Source organism: Toxorhynchites rutilus, chromosome 2, assembly GCF_029784135.1.
Source record: "Toxorhynchites rutilus septentrionalis strain SRP chromosome 2, ASM2978413v1, whole genome shotgun sequence".
NCBI classification, from domain to species: domain Eukaryota; kingdom Metazoa; phylum Arthropoda; class Insecta; order Diptera; family Culicidae; genus Toxorhynchites; species Toxorhynchites rutilus.
The window spans coordinates 66,685,837-66,707,210 of record NC_073745.1 but is presented as its reverse complement, the minus strand read 5'-3'; the positions used below and the strand labels follow the sequence as shown (position 1 = coordinate 66,707,210).

At 39.4% G+C, this 21,374-nt stretch overlaps 1 protein-coding gene across 2 annotated transcripts in view; it reads right to left on the bottom strand.

Annotated features, from left to right (window-relative positions):
- The window catches only part of LOC129770042 (uncharacterized), a 419,235-nt gene that overhangs the window by 159,889 nt on the left and 237,972 nt on the right, over positions 1 to 21,374 (bottom strand). The gene's annotated exons all lie outside the window — the stretch shown is intronic.

Below are 21,374 nucleotides of genomic sequence, written 5' to 3'. Positions count from 1 at the left end.
TACTATATGAAGGGTTACAATCTTTATATATAAAAGAGTTTTTCCCACGTACGTATAACTCATCATCACGGGGGAATGGCTGGTCAGATCTACGTCGTCCATATATTTTGTGAGTTTGTCTTCACTCAAATTAGAATGATAGAGAAATATATAGATGATTTGAAAAATTCGAATTGCATATCTATATATATATATAAATGGATTTCTGACTGTCTATCTGTCCGTTTGTCTGTCTGATTCTTATGGACTCGGAAACTACTGAACCGATCAACATGAAAATTGGTATGTAGGGGTTTTTGTGGCCGGGGAGAGTTTTCGTGATAGTTTGAGACCCCTCCCCCCGTCTCTAAGAATAGAAAACACATACACAAAGTTCTGCATTACTCGGGAATTAATCAAGCAAATAAAACCAAATTTGGCATGTGAAGGTTTTAGGATGCAAGAAATGTTTCTATGGTGGTTAGACTCTCCACCCCTCTCTCTAAGGTCAGGGGAGGGGGGAACTGCATTACAATTGAAGCACAAATTTCTGCATTACTTGAGAATTAATCAAGCAAATGGAGCCAAATTTTTCATGCGAATGTTTTAGGGGACACGAAACGTTTCCTCCCCTCTCTCTGTGGAGGGGTTGCCATTCAAATGAAACTCAAATGTCTTCATTACTCGAGAATTAATCAAGCAAATGGAACCTAATTTGACATGTGGAGGTTTTAGGGTGCAATAAATGTTTCTATGGTGGTTAGACTCTCCACCCCCCTTTCTAAGGGCAGGGGGGGGATTGCCATACAAATGAAACACAAATTTTCTGCATTACTCGAGAATTAATCAAGCAAGTGGAACCAAATTTGGCATGCGGTTGTTTTAGGGTGCAATAAATGTTTTTACGGTGGTTAGACAGTCCACCTTCTCTCTAAGGTGTACTGTCATACAAAATTCAACGGGGTCGATTAGAAGATAAATCAATGAACAGTTCTGCGATTGGACCCATAAACTTGCTCATAGTAAGAAAACATGAATGTTTGAACGTATTGATAACAAAAAACAAATTTTGGGCGGGCCGAGGTTTGCCGGGTCAGCTAGTTTAATCTAAATAAGAGAAATCCGATCTCAAACCTTAAATCTTCATTTATTGCTATACGTGCCGCAGAGGAAAATTGAATAAATAGCAATAGAGCTTCAAAAAAATTTTATTTACAAAAATAAAATCATTTCACTTCTACGCTTCGACACTATGTTTCTTTCTGAGCAATACAACCTACAAAAAAAATATGAATATTTGGATAGAAGTGATCGTACTACAGCGCGGACTCGATTATATACAGTTTCTGATTTCTTTTCACTGTATATAATCGAATCCTGTATACAATCGAGTCAAAAAAATTGTTTCTTTATTTGTGTTTTTTGCATGTATTTTTCGTTTTTTGAAAATTAAAGAGGAACTTGATTTTTGATTCATCCTTAAAGTCAGAAAACACCTTTCTCACATGAAAAATTTTTTAATTTATCCAGATTCTCTCAGGAGGTGATAGATGTTCGAATTTCAACAATAACAGAGTTATACAACTTTTTTTTTGTTTCGGGCTCTGTTGCCTCAAACTAGCTCTACATTAAAAAGTACGCTACGGAGAACGATTCTGATGCCTTCATTTGAAAGAGAGATTTAGTACAGGATATAGTAGTGGAACAACTAGTGGATTTTAATAACATTTTGGAAGTGAAACACTTAAAAGTTAAATTAATTTCATCTTAAAAATTTATATTAAACTAGATTGTTTCTATCAATTAAACTGAAGTTCTTTAACTGCTCCACAATTTGTTCTTTGGCGCACAACTTCTACCTTTCTTAATTTGACTGTAATATCGATATAAACAATTCCTGGTGAAAATTCAAGCAAAATCCTCAAAAATCACGATTTTTACCCAACCTTAACGTTGAAAGGTTGCATTTCTTCATGAAATAAGCCATATTTGAAATATTACAAAAATATGTTTTTCCAAACTGTATATAATCGAGTCTGACCTGTGTATGTTCATTTCAATAATTCAGAATTATATATTCACATACTTTTTGACTTTTTAAAGGAACTTGTATGCGATTAAATGTTACATTCGAATATATGTTGTATTATGGCAAGTAAATATTATTAAGTCAAAAAATCACCCTTCCGTATTTAGTTATCGGTATTTCAAAGCTTTTTTTCTACTGTAATTTCGTAAACATTGTAGCAAGTGCTCATGTTAGCAGGTAAGCTTTCTGTCTAATGAATTCTTAATATATCAGCAAAATTTCATATCGATACGCTCAGTCGTTTTTCTTTCCCGATCGATCAATGATTCGAAAAAAAATTAGAGAAGCACTTCATTGCAAATTGTGCTGGAAATAGAAGATTCAATTACTGCAGACTACTCGCTGACTGGAGCGAGTGGGAATTGGGAATCGCAACTGAGTTCTTTTCTATACGTTTTCACTTAAGTTAATATTTATCCCAATATTTCTCTCCTGCTTTACTTCTAGGCATCAGTAAAAATTCTGCACTGAGTATCCTTTGTGCATATTTTGACACGAATGATTTTATGTGTCCGTTTCGTACGGTTACAGACTGGCTACAGCCGGTTTGCCACAGCAAATACAGAATTTATTGCGGGGCTTCTTGTTCGCTTTTCGCTCGACTATGGTGATGCGCGATGCTATCGGCATTTGTATATGAAAAATGTTGCTCGCCGCCACGTTCAATGCTCGCCGATCACGGCTCTGTTACAGAGGCTGAGAATGATCCCTATGTTCTTCAATTAAAGATTCGTGAATCGTAATGTATAGCATATCAAACAAATCTTAGAGAAAGTCGGATTCGATTGGTATGCAACTCATCAAAATCCGTTTGCAGTAAAAATAGTAGTAATAATTTTCTAGAAACGTGACACGTTTTCTAATTTGAAATCGTTCATGGAAGACGTAGTGATCCTATTTCAAAAAAATATTTCCCAGGTGAACCTGATAGATGTAAAGGTATATAGATCATAGAAGAAACTATTATAAAGCCTATTGACGTAGGACTACGTCTAACCGGAAGATATAGGGGGTGAAATGGAAATCTAGGCACTGAACTAGTAGGAAAAAAATGCAAGATTTGGAACGCTTATAACTCGAGCATTTCTCAATAGATCGCAAAGGTTTTTGCATCAATTGATAGGAAATATATCTACGCATCTATCATAACGAATAACATTTGATTTTTCTTGAGATAAATAATTGAATAATTGTGAAATATCAAGCATTGTCAAAATGCACTATGTGCCCATTTTTGATTGGTCCATTTTGTGCTCCTCAAATCGTACCGACAAAAACGGGCAACCAGAGCAGCAGCGAAATAGAATGAAGCACGATTGGAAAGGAAAAAGAAAAAAATTAACGAAGCATTGGTCGCAGTCTCACACATGCGTAATTCTCGAGCCAGCCAGTCAGCTTAAAAATCCCCGCTCCGCTGCCGTAACGATCATTCTCATTCAAACCGTACACCACATCGTTTCGCATCACAACACATCAACAAACCAACCCAAGCAGCCATGTCTGGACATGGTAAAGGAGGAAAATGAAGGGAAAGGCAAAATCCTGCTCGAACCGTGTTGATCTGGTGTTCCCCGCAAGGGTAGCTAGGCCGAGCGCGTTAGTACCAGTGCACCAGTCCACCTAGCCGGCGTTATATAGTTTCAGCCGCCGAAGTGATCGAGTTAGCTGGCAAAGCTGCTCGCAACGATAAGAAAACCCGCATTCGGAACAGAACACATTCGGTTCAGTGGACATCAAGACAACAGGCAGTTGCAGCGAGTGGCGAATGGCAAACGCAATCGCAAAACGTTTGCGAAAAAAGTTTGTTCTTTATACAATCTGCTTTGGCGGCAAATCCAGAACAAGGCGGCATCGAGTGCGTTCGAAATGGTTTTTTTTTTCAAAACCACGAGTACTAAGTTTTCTAAATTGGAACCATTCCATAAAACAAGGCGCTTTTCAGGGCCATTAAACCTTCCAAAAAAGAGTTTAGGAAATACAGTTCAATGCTTTCTAAAACAATATCCAAAATAACAATAAAACACAAATTGATTTTTTCATGTTTGCCAGGATATGATGAGTATGTGAATTTGGCAGTTGTTCTGAGCTTACTGATTTTCACCAATTCTTAAATTGTTTCTAGATTGAAAGTACAGTAATTTACACTTATCTCGACATTTAGCTAATTGGACGGACCTGTAATGCGACATATTTAGTTGGACATTTTTGTAAACATAGAGTTCGGGGTCCAAATTATGACCCCACATTGAAAGTCGACACTGTACCACTGTCATCGCAAATGTTCAATTACAGGTTAAAATTACCTCCAATCCGATACTGAGTGGTGGTAATGCGACGTGCCAGTAAATGTAATTTACTGTAAAATATGTCACAAGCTGGTTGGGAAGAAATTTTCCAACTGTGAAAGCTGTGGCGAGTGGCAAATGCAATCGCTAAACAGAAAGGTTTAGCCGAACAAGATGGGGATATCGAGTGATAACAAAAAAATAAACTCTTTAGATTGAAGATAATGTTGTGACCCTGAAAAGGACCCTTTTTAGCCTGCATGTGAATCCAACGAGCGAACGAATCGTAATGAATGTATTTTTTTGCCATCGCTGCCTTTTAACGCTCATTCGTTCGTCTCGTTGGACTCGCCCCTCTGGCTGAGTCTGCCGATTTGTCTCTATCCTGTGAGTGTGTACCGCTAGAGTATAAAACACGCGGACCCCAAAAAATATCTTATTTTCTTTCAAACCGTAAACCCGTGTGGTTGTACGGCATCGGCATCGTGGACGTAACAAAGGAGGACAAGTTAAGGGAAAGGAAAAGTCTCACTCGAACCGTGCAGGTCTCCAGTTCCCTGTTGGTCGCATTCACTGATTGCTCCGCAAGCGTAACTAGGCCGAACGGATTGGTGCCGGAGCACCAGTATACCTAACAGCGATTATAGAGTTTCGGCCGTCGGAGTGCTCGAGTTGGCTTGCAAAGCTGCTCACGACAATCAGAAAACCCGCATCAAGAACAGAGCAGCTTCGGTTCGGCGCTCATCAAGGCAACAATTAATTTCAGTGAGTGGCAAAGTGTTTCTCCGGCACGTCGCATTAAATGTAATTTACTGAACAACATGTCACAAGCTGGATGGGAAGAAATTTTCCAACTGTGAAAGCTGTGGCGAGCGGCAAACGCAATAGCTAAACAGGAAGGTTTAACCGAACAAGATGGGAATATCGAGTGATAAAAAAAACACAACACCAAAGGTTCTTTTCAGAACCATCAACATATTCACAGCTGACGGCGCCAGTGGTTGTATGGTTAGCGTAACAGCCTCACAATCCGATCGGCCTGGGTTCAATCCCAGCTGGCGTCGTTGGGATTTTCTGAGGCGAAAAATCTCTGGTTACGTCTTCCTTCGGAGCGGAAGTAAAAGAAGTTGGCCCGGCTCATGAGTTGTTGAGTCTGATAGGTAGGAACAGGTGGAGTCGCCTCCCTGATGTCGGTGATTGGCACTAAAGTGGCGGAAATAGGCCGACGAAAAATAAGCGAAGATAAAAAAAAAAAAAAAAAAAAAAACATATTCATAAAGAGTAAACAGTAAACTAATCCATTTTTCTGGTAGATAGTTAGGTATTCACATAGGAGAAGAAAATAAAACAATATATTTAAAATATATATTTAACATAAGCTGTCCCCTTTGTATAGTCCTACGTCACTCCGGTTATGTCCCCGACATTACCCAGTCTTTTCGTCTTTTTTTATAACAAACGCTTTTGAATTCTACCAGGAAAAAAAAATGGTCTGGTTTTTTACATACCTCGTATATTTATTCATTTTGGAGAAAAAATCAGACCCTTTTTTATTCAGATATTTCTGTCTATTACACATACACACATCAATTTGAAAATATGTAGTTGAAGCGATCTGTTGGGAAATTCCGGTTTCGTGTTTACATAGAAAGTGCCAAAATTTTGGGTAATTACAGATTTTACAACATTTACAAAAATCGAACATACTTTAGTACAAATGATTTTTTTTGTCAAAGGTCGATTGATGATAAGCGTTGAGGACTCCAAGTGAAATTCATAAATTACTATAAATTATAGACGAACCAGAAAATATACAATTGGAATAATTCGGGTAAAAATCAGGCAACGAGCATTCCCCGGAAATCCCTTCTCCCCGCCATAAAACTTTTATGCAGCAGCACCAGTGGAATCTCCGAAGTGAGCCATCACAGAGCGATTCCAACTGTGTTGATTTATGGTTACAATTTGCTCCATTGCATCTTCCCACTCCGCGTGGGGAAAATTAGGCCACTAGTGATCACTAGTTTCGCCTCGTAACCCGATGAAGGGGCTGCTGCAGCCCCAGAAAAGAATGATTATAACCGAACGACAGGGCCAGTCGTCCTCCGTACCGTACCATGCGAATGAACGGAGGTACAAAATAAGAGGAGAAATCAGTCAATAATATAAATTAGGACGACGAGCCACAAATCGTCACAAAAGTCACGCTCGAACCAAAGCCAACGTAAATTAAGCCCCCGCGCCAAGCGCGGTTAAAGTCTACGGAGCGCACCCATAGAGTGCGCTGCGTTGTTGTTGCTCTTGTTGATGCTGGAATGAAGGGAAAAATCATCAGAAGGAAATCATCATCATTACACTATAATAGTACGTAGCAAAGAGGGCGAATGAATCGACGGCACAGAGCACACAAAGCGTTCAAACCAAAGGAAGAGACTGTCTATAGGACTCGGAGATATAATGCTAAAGACCATGCTTGTCGTTGGTTGGTATCGCGCTACCATAGCCCACAACACCCCCACCCCCACTCTGCACCATCTGAGTGAGTGCAGGCAGGCAACCCTTCATTCTCGCGACGTCGTCGTCCTAAGCATAGGCTTTGGCAGCGCAGTGTTGAATCGATGGACCGATGATGATGATGATGATGATGAAGCGGAACGTGGTGTACCTTACGACTTCTCGCCGATGCGATATGCGAACCCAAAGCGACACGGACCAGCAGAGATAGCAGCAGCTCACGTTGTTCATGTAGGCAAAATAATTACGGACCGTAAGGCATAACCGAGCGCGGCCTTGCAAACATCTGACAAGCCAGCGGAGGAATTTCGATGAATAACGACTACGACGACAACGAGAGGAACGGAGCGAAGAGTGCCTGGCGCTGGGTTCGAACATTGGAATAAAAAGGCTGACCTAACCATGGGCAGATATGCCGAAGACTAATTGAGCATTTTTAGGAATGACACATAAACGGACAGCGAAGTGTTGAACACTACTGTGACTGCGGCAGGCTATTAGAAGAATAACTAATAGTAGCTGCAGTAGTAAAAGCAGCAGCAGCCGCAACACTCGTCAGATAATTATTCATCTATATGGTTTCGTAAGAGCCTGAGGGGGTGAATAGTAGGTAAAGGGATGATGTGATGTCACATTGGACAGCGTATATGAATGATTTTGAAATAGAAAGTTAACATAAATTGTTGGCTTAATTTGCTAAATTTGTGCTTTGCTTCAATGTCGTGAATTGAAACGCAAAAGCGCTCAATAGATAATATACATTCATCATCATGAATGACGTTGAATACACTCGACAAAAATTAGAGGAGCAAAGTGCGACTTCGGATTTTGAAGTAATTTTTAGAATGTAACTATTCCTTCTTTTTCTCTTTCTCTTTCTCTTTCTCTTTCTCTTTCTCTTTCTCTTTCTCTTTCTCTTTCTCTTTCTCTTTCTCTTTCTCTTTTTTTCTTTTTTTCTTTGTTTTTGTACTGATCGAAAAAAAGATCGAATCGTTCATTCCAGGCACATGAAATGAAAAGTGGATAACATGGTCTTTATATCTTATTTTTATTCTAGATTTTTAGAATTTTAAATTTCATGGTTTCAGATTTTTGAATTTTAGATGTATTGGAAACTTTTAAGGATTTGATAATTTTGGATTCTTTATTTTTGAATAAACTTTTTGGTATTAAGATAATGGACTTTGTTTTTTTTTTTGGCAGACTTATCTCACTTCTTAACTAGGCGAACCTAGCCAGAATTTTCACCTGCCCCCGGGCTTCTGAATGCCAAAGGGGGACTAGGCTCTGCGGAATGCACGTATCTGCATGCTCGTGCTGTTTCAGTCCTGACCGAGAAATTGTCGGACAATCGCGCAGGTGCTAAGGATGACCGACTTTTGGATGCCGGCCAATTCCTTCTCCATATTCAACACCTTTAGCGCTTCCAGAAGTGTCTTCGGGACAATTCCAGTTCCAGAGAGAACGACTGGAACAATTCTTGGGACTTCCCTTAGCCCCCACAGTTCCTTGAGCTCCACGGCCAATGGTCGGTACTTGCAGATTTTGCGACCGTGGGTCTCCTCCAGATTCTGGTTCAGTGGAATAGCGACATCGATGATGGTGACTTTGCGGTCGCTCTTGTCGTAAACCATTATATCTGGCCGGTTGTGGTGGATCGAGAGGTCGGTCAGAACAGTGCGATCCCAGTACAGCTTGAAACGGTCATTTTCCAGGACAGGTGCAGGCAGGTACCGGTAGTTTGGTACGTTGTCTTCCAGTAGAGCACATTGGAGCGCCAGTTGTCGATGAACAATACGGGCCACGTTGTTGTGGCGCTCGGTGTAGGCTGCGTTGGCCAAAACGGGACAGCCTCCCATAATGTGCTCTATGTTTTCACCTGGTTGATGGCACATCCGGCAAATGTCATCAACGTCTTGATGCCAGACGTACCGCCTGCAGTTTCTCGTCGGCATTATCCTGTCCTGGATGGCTATCATGTCGGCTTCTACTACTGAAGAGAGTTCACCACGCGTTAGCCACAGATTAGATGCGGCCTTGTCGACGTGTGGCCGATCCAGTTGATGGGGGTGGGCACCATGCACTGCCTTCTGCTTCCAAGCTGCAATCTTCTCCTCCACTGTCTGCAGATTGCAGTTGAGTTGGTACTCCGCTTGCGCCAAGTGCAGAGCGCTGTATCCTCTGTCGGCGGCGCAGACAGCCCGGTATAGCGCGTTTTGGTTGGCGCGTTCTGCGAAGTACTCGCGCAGTTGTCGTACCTGGGCAACACACAGTGCAGATATGTCGACTATTCCAAGTCCCCCTTCTTTGCGTGGCAGTGAAACTCTCTCCAGTGCCGATTGAGGATGGTGCATTCCGGCCTCTTTAAATGCTTTCCTCATCCTCCTCTCAAGGTCCTCTAGGTCAGTTTTGCTCCATTTGACTACACCAAAACTGAAGGTCAGCAGGGGAACCGCGAATGTGTTGATCGCGCGTACCTTGTTCCCCGCGTTGAGGAAAGTCCTCAGGACACAGTTCACTCGACTCAAGAACTTGTCTCGCAGCTCCGTCTTGATGTCGGAGTGGCGAATCCCGGTGAGCTGTCGGAATCCAAGATATTTATAGGATTCGCCACGAACCATGTCTCTTATGAACTCGCCGTCATAGACCTCGTAACCTCCGGATTCGGTAAGCTGCCCTTTCAGCATATGGACACAGCGGCACTTGTCAAGGCCGAACTCCATGCAGATGTCCCTGCTTATGTCTTCGACAACCCGGATAGCTATACCTAGACGCTGACGTGAATCAGCGTAGACCTTGAGATCATCCATGTAGAAGGTATGGGTCACTTCTTCGTGGGCGCCGTCGCCATACCTTATTTTATAGCCATGACCGTTTCTATTGAGCGTCCTACTGAGGGGGTTCAGTGCCAGACAAAACCAAAGCGGGCTGAAAGAGTCGCCTTGGAATATCCCCCTCTTTATCTGCAGCGTTCTAGACTGCAACACATTTTCCCCATCACTGAGGTGCAGAGACGTACTCCACTGCCTCATCGCATGCTGCAGGAACCTAACGACGACGGGATCAATTTTGTAGAGCTCCAATACTCGGACGAGAAACGAGTGAGGTATGGAGTCATAAGCCTTCCTGTAATCGATGTAGGCCATACTTAGGTTCCGCTGGTTATATACCGCCTGGCCGACTATGGCTGCGTCGATGATGGCCTGGTCTTTGCAGCCATGCGTATTTTTCCTGCATCCTTTCTGCTCTTCTGCGATGATGTGATGCTGTTCGCAGTGAGCAGAAACTTTGGCGGTAATTATGCTGCTCAGTATTTTGTACAGACTCTATAGGCACGTTATCGGTCTGTACTTTGATGGGTTCAATGTGTTGCTGTCTTTCGGGAGGAGGAAGGTGACGCCACGGGTGGCGAATTCAGGAAGGTTGTGTGGGTCACGTAGCACCTTGTTGAAGCACTCAGCTATCTTTGGATGTGCGACGGTCAGCTTCTTGTGCCAAAAGTTCTGGACACCATCGGGGCCCGGTGCTGCCCAGTTCCTCAGGTACCGCGAGGCTTCGCGGACATCGTTCTCTCCGACGATGATAGCTGGCATCTCTCCAATTTCACCACAACTCTCCTCCTCCCGTCTTAACCACATTTGCCCGTCGCGATGTTCTACTGGGGTCTCCCAAATACCAGCCCAGAAGTTCGTCACATCGCTAATATCTGGCAAACCTTCGCGGTAGTCGGGCTTCTCGTCGCTAATGTGGTCGTAAAACGCTTTCTCGTTATCTCTGAACATCCGATTTTGTTCCTGGCGCTTTGCAGAGTCAGAGTAACGTTTCAGCCGTTTTGTAAGGACGCTCAATTGCTGTACCAGTGTGTCGAGTTTTTCCGTCAGCTGGTGAGCTCCCAGCTGGCGAAGTTCAGTAGGCCGCACGATCACAGCAACTTGGCGACATAATTTCACCGATCTGCTGCCTCTTTTGTACGCCATCAGTCTTCCAATTGCGGCGCGCTTGTTTAGGATCCGTTGCTCCAATCTCCTTCGCCATGGAGGCTCACGCCTTTCACGGAGATGTTGGAGCAGTCCGCCTCTTGGCCTAATACGGTATCCTAAACTTTTGGCGGTCGCCACAGCAGCACAGTAAACTTTCAGTTGCAGCTCCTCCATGTTCTCAGCATCAACCAAGTGCAACGGAAGAACGTGCTCGTTCATGAGCTTTACTGCACTTGTCAGCCTGCGGGAATGCTGCAACTTCGGGATCCTGGGGCGCGACAAAGGGTCCGTGTCGCGGAACTGTGAGATCGCCTCGTCGTAATGGAAGACCAGATCGCGTAGTAGTTGTTGATCTGGCTGTGGATCTTCCGGCTCAGAGGGTTGTTGTACTGTGGCCTCCACTGGTGCTGATTCGCGTGCCCCACTCGCGAATGAATTGCTCAGCCGTACTGAACTTCGTCTCGACACATCGCTTGCTCTGCTTGTTCTGGAGCTTAGTTCTCTCTGCACCTGCTGCTTGATCTCGTCGACTTGCGTTTGGGAGAGCATATTGTTGCGTACAATCGCTCTACGCCTCGCGTTCATAGCGTTTTGGTCAAGCCTCCCGACGAACTCTGGATACGCTTCCTCGAACATTGCGAGTATTCGAGGGCGACCGCTCATGTCCGTCTCCAAAGCAGTGCAGATGTAATAGGCGCGGATCACGAATTCGTTCATTTCGTGTGTCCACATGATCCGTCGCCTAGTAGTACCCACAAGTGTGGACGACTGTCGTCTGACAGTCGCAACACGCCTCGTAGGCGCAGCGTTTCGTTGGTGATGTCGATGGCTGCTGTTTCCGTGTGGCGGTAGCTCTTCGGGTTGAACCCGGCTGGTGGCCCGCTCTTGCAAATCGCCCTCCAGCCGCTGGCCGCTCGCTCTTACGCCCGTTCCAGGACCAGCTCCAGTTCGGGGACCCTCCTCGGGTGATCGCATTCGTAGTATTCGTCTTGACCTTAGCTCCATTGTCTGGGTGTATCTCCTTTGCCCGGGAGACAGCGGGTTGGCAAGGCCTCCATGACCCGGGAGGCCTTCCCCGGGAGAGATATAGCGCTCTGACTCGCTCGCACCCCCTCACTTAGCCACTTTCGACACCCGTTCTCGGAGCCAAGACCAGGTGTGTGTTTCCAGTTCACGCCCGATCTAAAAATGTCGTCATATGATCTTCGTGGAGGCGTGAGATAGGAACATTTGAGACCAACAGGTAGGCTCCTACCCTAGTGTTGATCCCCATTTGAGAACCATTTTTTAATTTTTTTTTTTTGATTTTGATTTTTGATTTTTTTTATTATGGATTTGTTATTTTTGGATTTTTAATTTTAGATCTTTGGAATTCGGATTCTAGAATTTTAGAGATTTTTTTTTGTAGATTTTTGGACTTTAAATTTTTCGCTTATTCATTTTAATTTTTATTGTTTTTGTTTTTTTTTTTTGATTATGTATACACTGGAGTCGCTTAAAAAAACCGCGTAAATTCCGAAATTTGCGTAAAAAAACCGCGCAATATCAGAAATTCGCGTAAAAATAAACCGCGTAAAATCCAAAAACCGCGTAAAAAGCGATAATTAGATTTTCGTATTTCGGACTTTTAAGTTTTAGATCCATGAATTAATATTTCTAAATATTACATTTTATTTCGAATTTAGATATTTTTTTTTGTTTTTAAATTTTTTCTTTATTGTTATTTTCGGAATTTAGTTTTAGGTTGCAGGATTTTAGATTTTGTATTCTAAATCTTCGGATTATCGAATTTTAGATTTGTAAATTTTTGTTTTCTATTTTTCAACTTTGGATCTCTAGATTCTCAGATTTCAGATTTTTAGATATTTAAATTTTAGATTTTTAGGTTTTGTATTCCAAATTTTTAGATCACAATATGTAAATTTTAGAATAAATTTTGTAGTGTTTTGGATTTCAGATTTTTGGCTCATTGATTCTATAGTTTTATGTTTTTGAATCTAAGATTTTAAGATTTTTGAATTTCAGATCTTTGGAATTCAGATTTTAGGTTCTCAAGATTTTATTTAGTTTTTTTTGGATTTTAGATATTTGGTTTATTAAATTTCATTTTTTTTTCGTTTTTGTTGGATTTGTATTATGCATTGTTTTTTTTGGATTACCGATTCTGGATTTCATTTTTAGAGTTTTGGTAATTAGACATTCGTATTTCAGACTTTTGGATTTTAGATCCATGAATTTATATTTCCAATTCTTAGATTTTATTTTGATTTTAGTTTTAGTTTTTTTTAATTTTTTTTTTCTTGAGTATTAGATTTGTTATTTGGGGCATTCAATTTTAGGATTTTAGATTTTTGTTAGCAATTTTAGAACTTTGGACTCTTGGATTTCTGATATTTGGATTTTAGATCTTTGGAATTTGGATGCCAAATTTTTAGATCATTACATTTAATTTTTATAATAAATTTTGTAGTTTCAAGGCTTTAGATTTAGATCTTCAGGTTTTAGATTTTCAGTTTTTCTGTTTTTAGATGTTTGAAATTCAGATTTTTTGGATTATTAGATTTGTAATTTTTGGATTCTTAACCTTTACATTCTAGAATTTAGAATTATAGATTCATAGTTCTTGGTTTTTGGCTAGGTAGATTTTTGATTTTTTGGCCCTTAAAATTTGGATTTTAAATTTTTAGATTATAACTGCTCGGATGTTAGACTTCTAAATTATAGTTAACTAGCTGACCCGGCAAACTTCGTCCCGCCCAAAATTTGTTTTTTGTTATCAAAACCTTCAAACAATCACGTTTTCTTACTATGAGCAAGTTTATGGGTACAATCGCAGAACTGTTCATTGATTGATCTTCTAATCGACCCCGGTTAATTTTGTATGGCAGCTCTCTCTTAAAGAGGGGGTGGAGTATCTAACCACCGTAAAAACATTTATTACACCCTGAAACCTCCACATGCCAATTTTGGTTTTATTTTCTCGATTATTTCTTGAGTTATGCAGAAATTTGTGCTTCATTTGTATGACAACCCCACCTAAAATAAGGGGAAGGGGTATCTAACCACCATAGAAACATTTATTGCACCCTAAAACCTCCATATGCCTTCTTTGATTTCATTTGCTTGATTAACTCTCGAGTAATGTGGAAATTTGTGTTTAATTTGTATGGCAGCCCCCCCTTAGAGAGGGAGGAGGGTTCTCAAACTATCACGAAAACCTTCCCCGGCCCCAAAAACCTCTCCATACCAATTTTCATGTTGATCGGTTCAGTAGTTTCCGAGTCAATAAGAATCAGACAGACAGACAGACAGACAGATAGACAGACAGACAGATAGACAGAAAGACAGAAATCCATTTTTCTATATATAGAAGAAGATGGGATTTAAGATTTTTGGTTTATTGAAATTTATATTCCCTTTTTTGGTTTTTTATGGATTAAAGACTTTTGAATTATACATTTTAACATTTTTGAGTTTCAGATTAATGAATTATATGAATTATAATTATAATGAATTATAATTTTGGATTTTTCAAAAATTTTGAACGATCCATAAGCTGAGTTTGTTATTTTCCTGGTTTTTGGGATTTTGACTTTTGATATTTGAAATTATAGATCCTTGGTCTGATATTTTTAGATTTGAGATTTTTTATTTCTAGATTCTGAATTGTTTCATTATAAATCCAGAAGTCATAAATCTGAAACTTTGAAAACTCAAAATAAAAAAAAATCAACAAACTATAATCCAAAATCCAAAAATCAAATAATCAAAAGTTTTAAATTTTCGATCTTTTGAATTCTGATTTTGGTCTTTAAGATTATAGTTTTTTTGGATTTTAGATTTAAAGATTAAAGTTTTTTGGATTTAACAATTGAAGTCGATTGAATTTAAGATTTTTCGTTCATTGTAAAGTTCTGGATCACACTTTTTTTTTTATTTCCGGGCTTCAGACTTTTGGATTTGTTATTTTTGACTTCTTGATTTCAAGATTTAGGGTTTTTAAATTTTAGATCTTTGATTGAACATACAGGGCGGACTCGTTTATATACCGACTCGATAATATGTGATTCGATTATATACAATTTTGGACTCGATTATATACAGTTTGAAAAAAAAAATACATTTCAAATATGACTTATTCCAAGAAAAAAAAACCTTTGAATTATATGTACAATGGGGTAAAAATCGTGATTGTTGAAGATTGGGTTTGAATTTTCACCAGGAATAGTTTATATCGGCATTGCAGCGAAATTAAGAAAGAAGTTGGTTGTCATAGAACAAATTGTAGTATGGTTTGAGAACTTTAATTTGATTGATAGAAACAATCAAGTTCAATATGAATTATTGGGATTAAATTGATGATTACACATTAAAAATTACTTGCTTTGAAATTTTCACTTCCAAAAAGTTATTAAAATCTGCTAATTTAAACGTTCCACTACTATATCCTGTAAATTTTCTCATCTTTCAAATAAAACCAATATTATTGGCTTACGCAGTGTACTTTTTAGTGTAGAGCCAGTTTGAGACAGCAGAGTCCGAAACAAAAAAAAAAGAAATTCGAACATATGCATAGAAAGATTTTTTCATCAAATACGACCATCTATCACCTCCTGAGAGATTCCGGAAAAAAAATATTATTTTCATGTGAGAAAGGTGTTTTCTTACTTTAAGGAGATGAATCAAAAATTAAATTCTTCTTTTATTTTCAATGAAAGAAGAATATATACGGGAATAAATTTGTTTTAATTTTTCGAGTCTCATATATTTAGATTATGATATATATAATGATTATGATAATTTGTGATTTTTAAATTTCAATTTTAGGTTTTTATGTTTTAGGTGTTAGGTTTAGGTTATAGATCTCTGGAATTCATATTTTAAATTTAGGATTTTTTATTAAAAAATTTAAGAATTCAGAATTTTTGAAGTTTTGATTTAATATCATTGAATTATCAGAGTTTTGTATATCACGGTTTACGACTAACGAGCTAATTTTTTATTTTAGGAGGCTTTTGGTTTATAGGCTTTTTTATTTGAACATTCATTTTTTTTTGAACATTCATAAACATTCGAACAGGTTTGTCGAATATGATATAATATTATTTTTAATCACACAGCTTCCAAGGTATAATTCAAAAAGGTCAATGATTGTGCATGAACCCTCATTAAAACTTGATTGTAATTGAAATATATTCTGAATTATTTTATTGAAAATGTACTTGTAAGCCTACCCAACGTCACCTTATGATGTAGAACGTTTTAAATAACTCTGAGAGGCTGGGGCTAGTTTTGAATGTTTTTCTGCTAACTTGGCGTGGAATTGCTCCATATGTTCATAGTACAGGTCGGACTCGATTATCCGGAGTATTGTTTTTTTTTCACTCCGGATAATCGAGTCAAAACAATTTTTTTTATTTGGTTTCTTTACATGTATTTTTCGTTTTTTGAAAATAAAAGAGGAATTTGAATTTTGATTCATCCCCTTAAAGTCAGGAGGACTCTCAGGAGGTGATAGACAATCATATTTGATGAAAAAAATCTTCGTACGCTTATGTTCGAATTTCAACAATGACAAAGTTACAGTTTTTTTTTATTTCGGACTCTGTTGCTTCAAACTGGCTCTACATTAAAAAGCACGCTACAGAAGACGATTCTGATGCTTTCATTTGAAAGATGAGAGAATTTAGTACAGGATATAGTAGGACAACTAAATTAGTGAATTTTAATAACATTTTGGAAGTGAAAAACTTAAAAGTTGATAATTTTTAATGTGTTATTATTAATTTCATCCTAAAAATTTACATTAAACTAGATTGTTCCTATCAATTAAAATGAATTTCTTTAACCGCTCCACAATTTGTTCTTTGACGCATATCTTCTATCTTTCTTAATTTGGCTGCAATATCAATATAAACAATTCCTGGTGAAAATTCAAGCAAAATCTTCAAAAATCACGATTTTTACCCCACTGTACATGTAATAGCCACTTAAACTTCACCTTAGCGTTAAAGGTTACATTTCTTCATGAAATAAACCATATTTGAAATATAAAAAAAAATATTTTTTTCCAAACAATATAATCGAGTCCAAAATTGTATATAATCGAATCACATATAATCAAGTCCGACCTGTACTGTATTCTATCAGTCAAATCATTTCATTTGATACCCATATTGATAGGGTTGTGAAAAAAATATATGTGGCGCCATTTTGTGGTAGTGGCCATTTTGGATTTGAATTTTTCAGTGTTTGCCAAATGATCCACTCATTGAAAAAATCGCTTCCGTTCGTTCAAATATGATCTTTCAGGAAACATTTCCCCCAGTGGTATTCTATTGTTGTTATGTGCTGCAAATCACGACACAAAAGAGAACGAGGCAACTCTACATCGGCTCGCACTTCATTGCACACCAGCATGCAAGCAAAGCTATCATATACGCTTTCGGTGCAGAAAGCTTATTTTCTTCTTTGCCTCTAACATATGCATACCGACCTCTCAATGCATCATGAAACAGCAGGATCGTACGGACAACGCAAAGCGAAAGATTGATATTCAGCTAATGTAGCAGATCCTGATTTTTAAGTCTCAGAGAGTGCAAACTATATGATTATTTAGCTCGATAGAGGCTAAGGGAAGGGTAGTCAGATTATATTTTCCATTTTTAACGCCTCTATCCCTTGAAATGTGTATATTCATATAGACCGCATAGTTTTACTAGCAACACCGCTCCAGTGAGAAGCAAAAACACTCGCGTTTTATCTCTTTTCCCATTCGCTGCTCTCCGCAAATGGTGACGTAATGATGACGTAATTTTTCTTGTATCATTTATTGCTTTGCATTTGTCTGTGCATTGGGTTTCGCTATAGTAAAATGGGACGATATATGCGGTTCAAACTTGTATGCAGGATTCGAAAATGATATGCGATGTTTGATACAGATCGGATATGCAATCAACAGTCTTCGTTCCTCTCTTAGTTTAATCACTAAATGTTACACAAGTGATTACTGACATTCATACAAGTATCTGAATGATCCTCTCATATTTGGTTATATGTTCGTGAGAGTTTACTTGCATGACACATTGTGTATCATTCGATTTTGATCGAAATCCAAACACTGGAATTTTTCATAAATAACTGTATTCTACTAGTCAAGCCCTTTCATTAGATACCCATATTGATGGGGTTGTGAAAAAAATATATATGGCGCCATCTTGCGGTGGCGGCCATTTTGTATTTGCATTTTTCATAAATAACTGTGTTTTACTAGTCCAGCCCTATCATTTGATATCCATAATGATGGGGTTCCGAGAAAATATGTAATCCCCCATTTTGTAGTGGCCGCCATCTTGGATTTCCTTTTTTAATAAATAACTGCATTCTACTAATCAAGCCCTTTCTTTTGATATCCATATTAGCTATTCAATATATAATTACAAATTATTCAAAATTTCCGAAAATCAAAAATAGAATACTCCGGATAATCGAGTCTAAAATTCCGGATAATCGAATCCCGAATAATCGAGTCTCCGGATAATCGAGTCCAACCTGTATTTAAAGTACTCGGTCTGGTTTGTCATGATGAAAAACTAATCTTCTATGCAAAATCATTCATCGTTTTTGTTCATAGGTAACTTCAAACGTCATCAGTAAACATCAACAGTGTATCAGACCTGTTTTAGCAACCTTCAGTGTATAACTTCTTCTCAGTTCGGCCAAATAAATTTAAAAAGTGTTGGGTGGAGCATTTTTTTTCTAATATTCGAATTTTTCAAGTATTTGCAATAGCTTTCAGGCTGTTCTACTTTAAAAACGTTCTCGTGTTTCCCGTTGTCCTATTTTTTCTATTATATTTTTGTTGTTTTTTTTATCTTCGCTTGTTTTACGTCGGCATATTTCCGCCACTTTAGTGCCAATCACCGACATCAGGGAGGCGACTCCACCTGTTCCTACCTATCAGACTCAACAACTCATGAGCCGGGCCAACTTCTTTTACTTCCCTTCCGAAGGAAGACGTAACCAGAGATTTTTCGCCTCAGAAAATCCCAACGACGCCAGCTGGGATTGAACCCAGGCCGATCGGATTGTGAGGCTGTTACGCTAACCACACAACCACTGGCGCCGTCTATTTTTGTTGTTGATTTTGACGTAGGACTACGTCTAACCGGAAGATATAGGGGGTGAAATGGAAATCTAGGCACTGAACAAGTAGGAAAAAATGCAAGATTTGGAACGCTTATAACTCGAGCATTTCTCAATAGATCGCAAAGGTTTTTGCATCAATTGATAGGAAATATATCTACGCATCTATCATAACGAATAACATTTCATTTTTCTTGAGATAAATAATTGAATAATTGTGAAATATCAAGCATTGTCCAAATACACTATGTGCCCATTTTTGATTGGTCCATTTTGTGCTCCTCAAATCGTACCGACCAAAACGGCAACCAGAGCAGCAGCGAAATAGAATGAAGCACGATTGGAAAGGAAAAAGAAAAAAATGAGGGAAACATTGGTCGCAGTCTCACACATGCGTAATTCTCGAGCCAGCCAGTCAGCTTAAAAATCCCCTCTCCGCTGCCGTAACGATCATTCTCATCCGAACCGTACACCACATCGTTTCGCATCACCTCACATCAACAAACCAACACAAGCAGCCATGGTTGGATATGGCAAAGGAGGAAAAGTGAAGGAAAAGGCAAAATCCCGCTCGAACCTTGATCTGGAGTTCCCGCTCGTGTTGATCTGGAGTTCCCCGCAAGGGTAGCTAGGCCGAGCGCGTTAGTACCTGTGTACCAGTCCACCTAGCCGGCGTTATATAGTTTCGGCCGCCGAAGTGATCGAGTTAGCTGGCAAAGCTGCTCGCGACGATAAGAAAACCTGCATTCGGAACAGAACACATTCGGTTCGGTGGACATCAAGACAACAGGCAGTTGCAGCGAGTAGCGAGTGGCAAACGCAATCGCAAAACGGCATCAGGTAGCAGAAGAAAAAAGTTTGTTCTTTATACAAACTGCTTTGGTGGCAAATCCAGAACAAGGCGGCTTCGAGGGCGTTCGAAATGGTTTTTTTCAAAACCACGAGTACTAAGTTTTCTAAATTGGAACCATTCCATAAAACAAGGCGCTTTTCAGGGCCATTAAACCTTCCAAAAAAGAGTTTAGGAAATAAAGTTCAATGCTTTCTAAAACATTATCCAAAATAATAATAAAACACAAATTGATGTTTTCATAATTTGTTTGCCAGGATTTGATGAGTATGTGAATTTGGCAGTTGTTCTGAGCTTATTGATAGTTGGGGACTTTCCTGATTATTCAATTTTCACCAATTCTTAAATTGTTTCCAGATTGAAAGTACAGTAATCTACAATTAGTTCGACATGGACGGACATGTAATGTGACTTATTTAGTTGGACATTTTTGTAAACATAGAGATCCAAATTATGACCCCACATTGAAAGTCGACACTGTACCACTGTCATCGCAAATGTTCAATTACAGGTTAAAATTACCTCCAATCCGACACTGAGTAGTGGTAATGCGACGTGTCATTGAATGTAATTTACTGTAAAATATGTCACAAGCTGGATGGGAAGAAATTTTCCAACTGTGAAAGCTGTGGCGAGTGACAACAAATCGCTAAACAGGAAGGTTTAGCCGAACAAGATGGGGATATCGAGTGATAACAAAACAATAAACTCTTTAGACTTTTTGTGATCCTGAAAAGGACCCTTTTTAGTCTGTATGTGAATCCAACGAGCGAACAAATCGTAATGAATGTATTTTTTTGCCATCGCTCCCTTTTAACGCTCATTCGTTCGTCTCGTTGGACCCGCCCCTTTGGCTGAGTCTGCCGATTTGTCTCTATCCTGTGAGTGTGTACCGCTAGAGTATAAAACACGCGGACCCCAAAAAAATATCTTATTTTCTTTCAAACCGTAAACCCGTGTGGTTGTACGGCATCGGCATCGTGTACTCAACAAAGGAGGAAAAGAGAAGGGAAAGGCAAAATCCCGCTCGAACCGTGGTGGTCTGCAATTTCCCGTAGGTGTATCCGCCAATTGCACCGGAAAAGGTAGCTAGGTCGAGCGCGTTAGTACCTGTGTACCAGTCCACCTAGCCGGCGTATATAGTTTCGGCCGCCGGAGTGATCGAGTTAGCTGGCAAAGCTGCTCGCGACGATAAGAAAACCTGCATTCGGAACATAACATTCGGTTCGGCGGACATCAAGACAACAGGCAGTTGCAGCGAATGGCGAGTGGCAAACGCAATCGCAAAACGGCATCAGGTAGCAGAAGAAAAAAGTTTGTTCTTTATACAAACTGCTTTGGTGGCAAATCCAGAACAAGGCGGCATCGAGGGCGTTCGAAATGGTTTTTTTCAAAACCACGAGTACTAAGTTTTCTAAATTGGAACCATTCCATAAAACAAGGCGCTTTTCAGGGCCATTAAACCTTCCAAAAAAGAGTTTAGGAAATAAAGTTCAATGCTTTCTAAAACATTATCCAAAATAATAAAATAT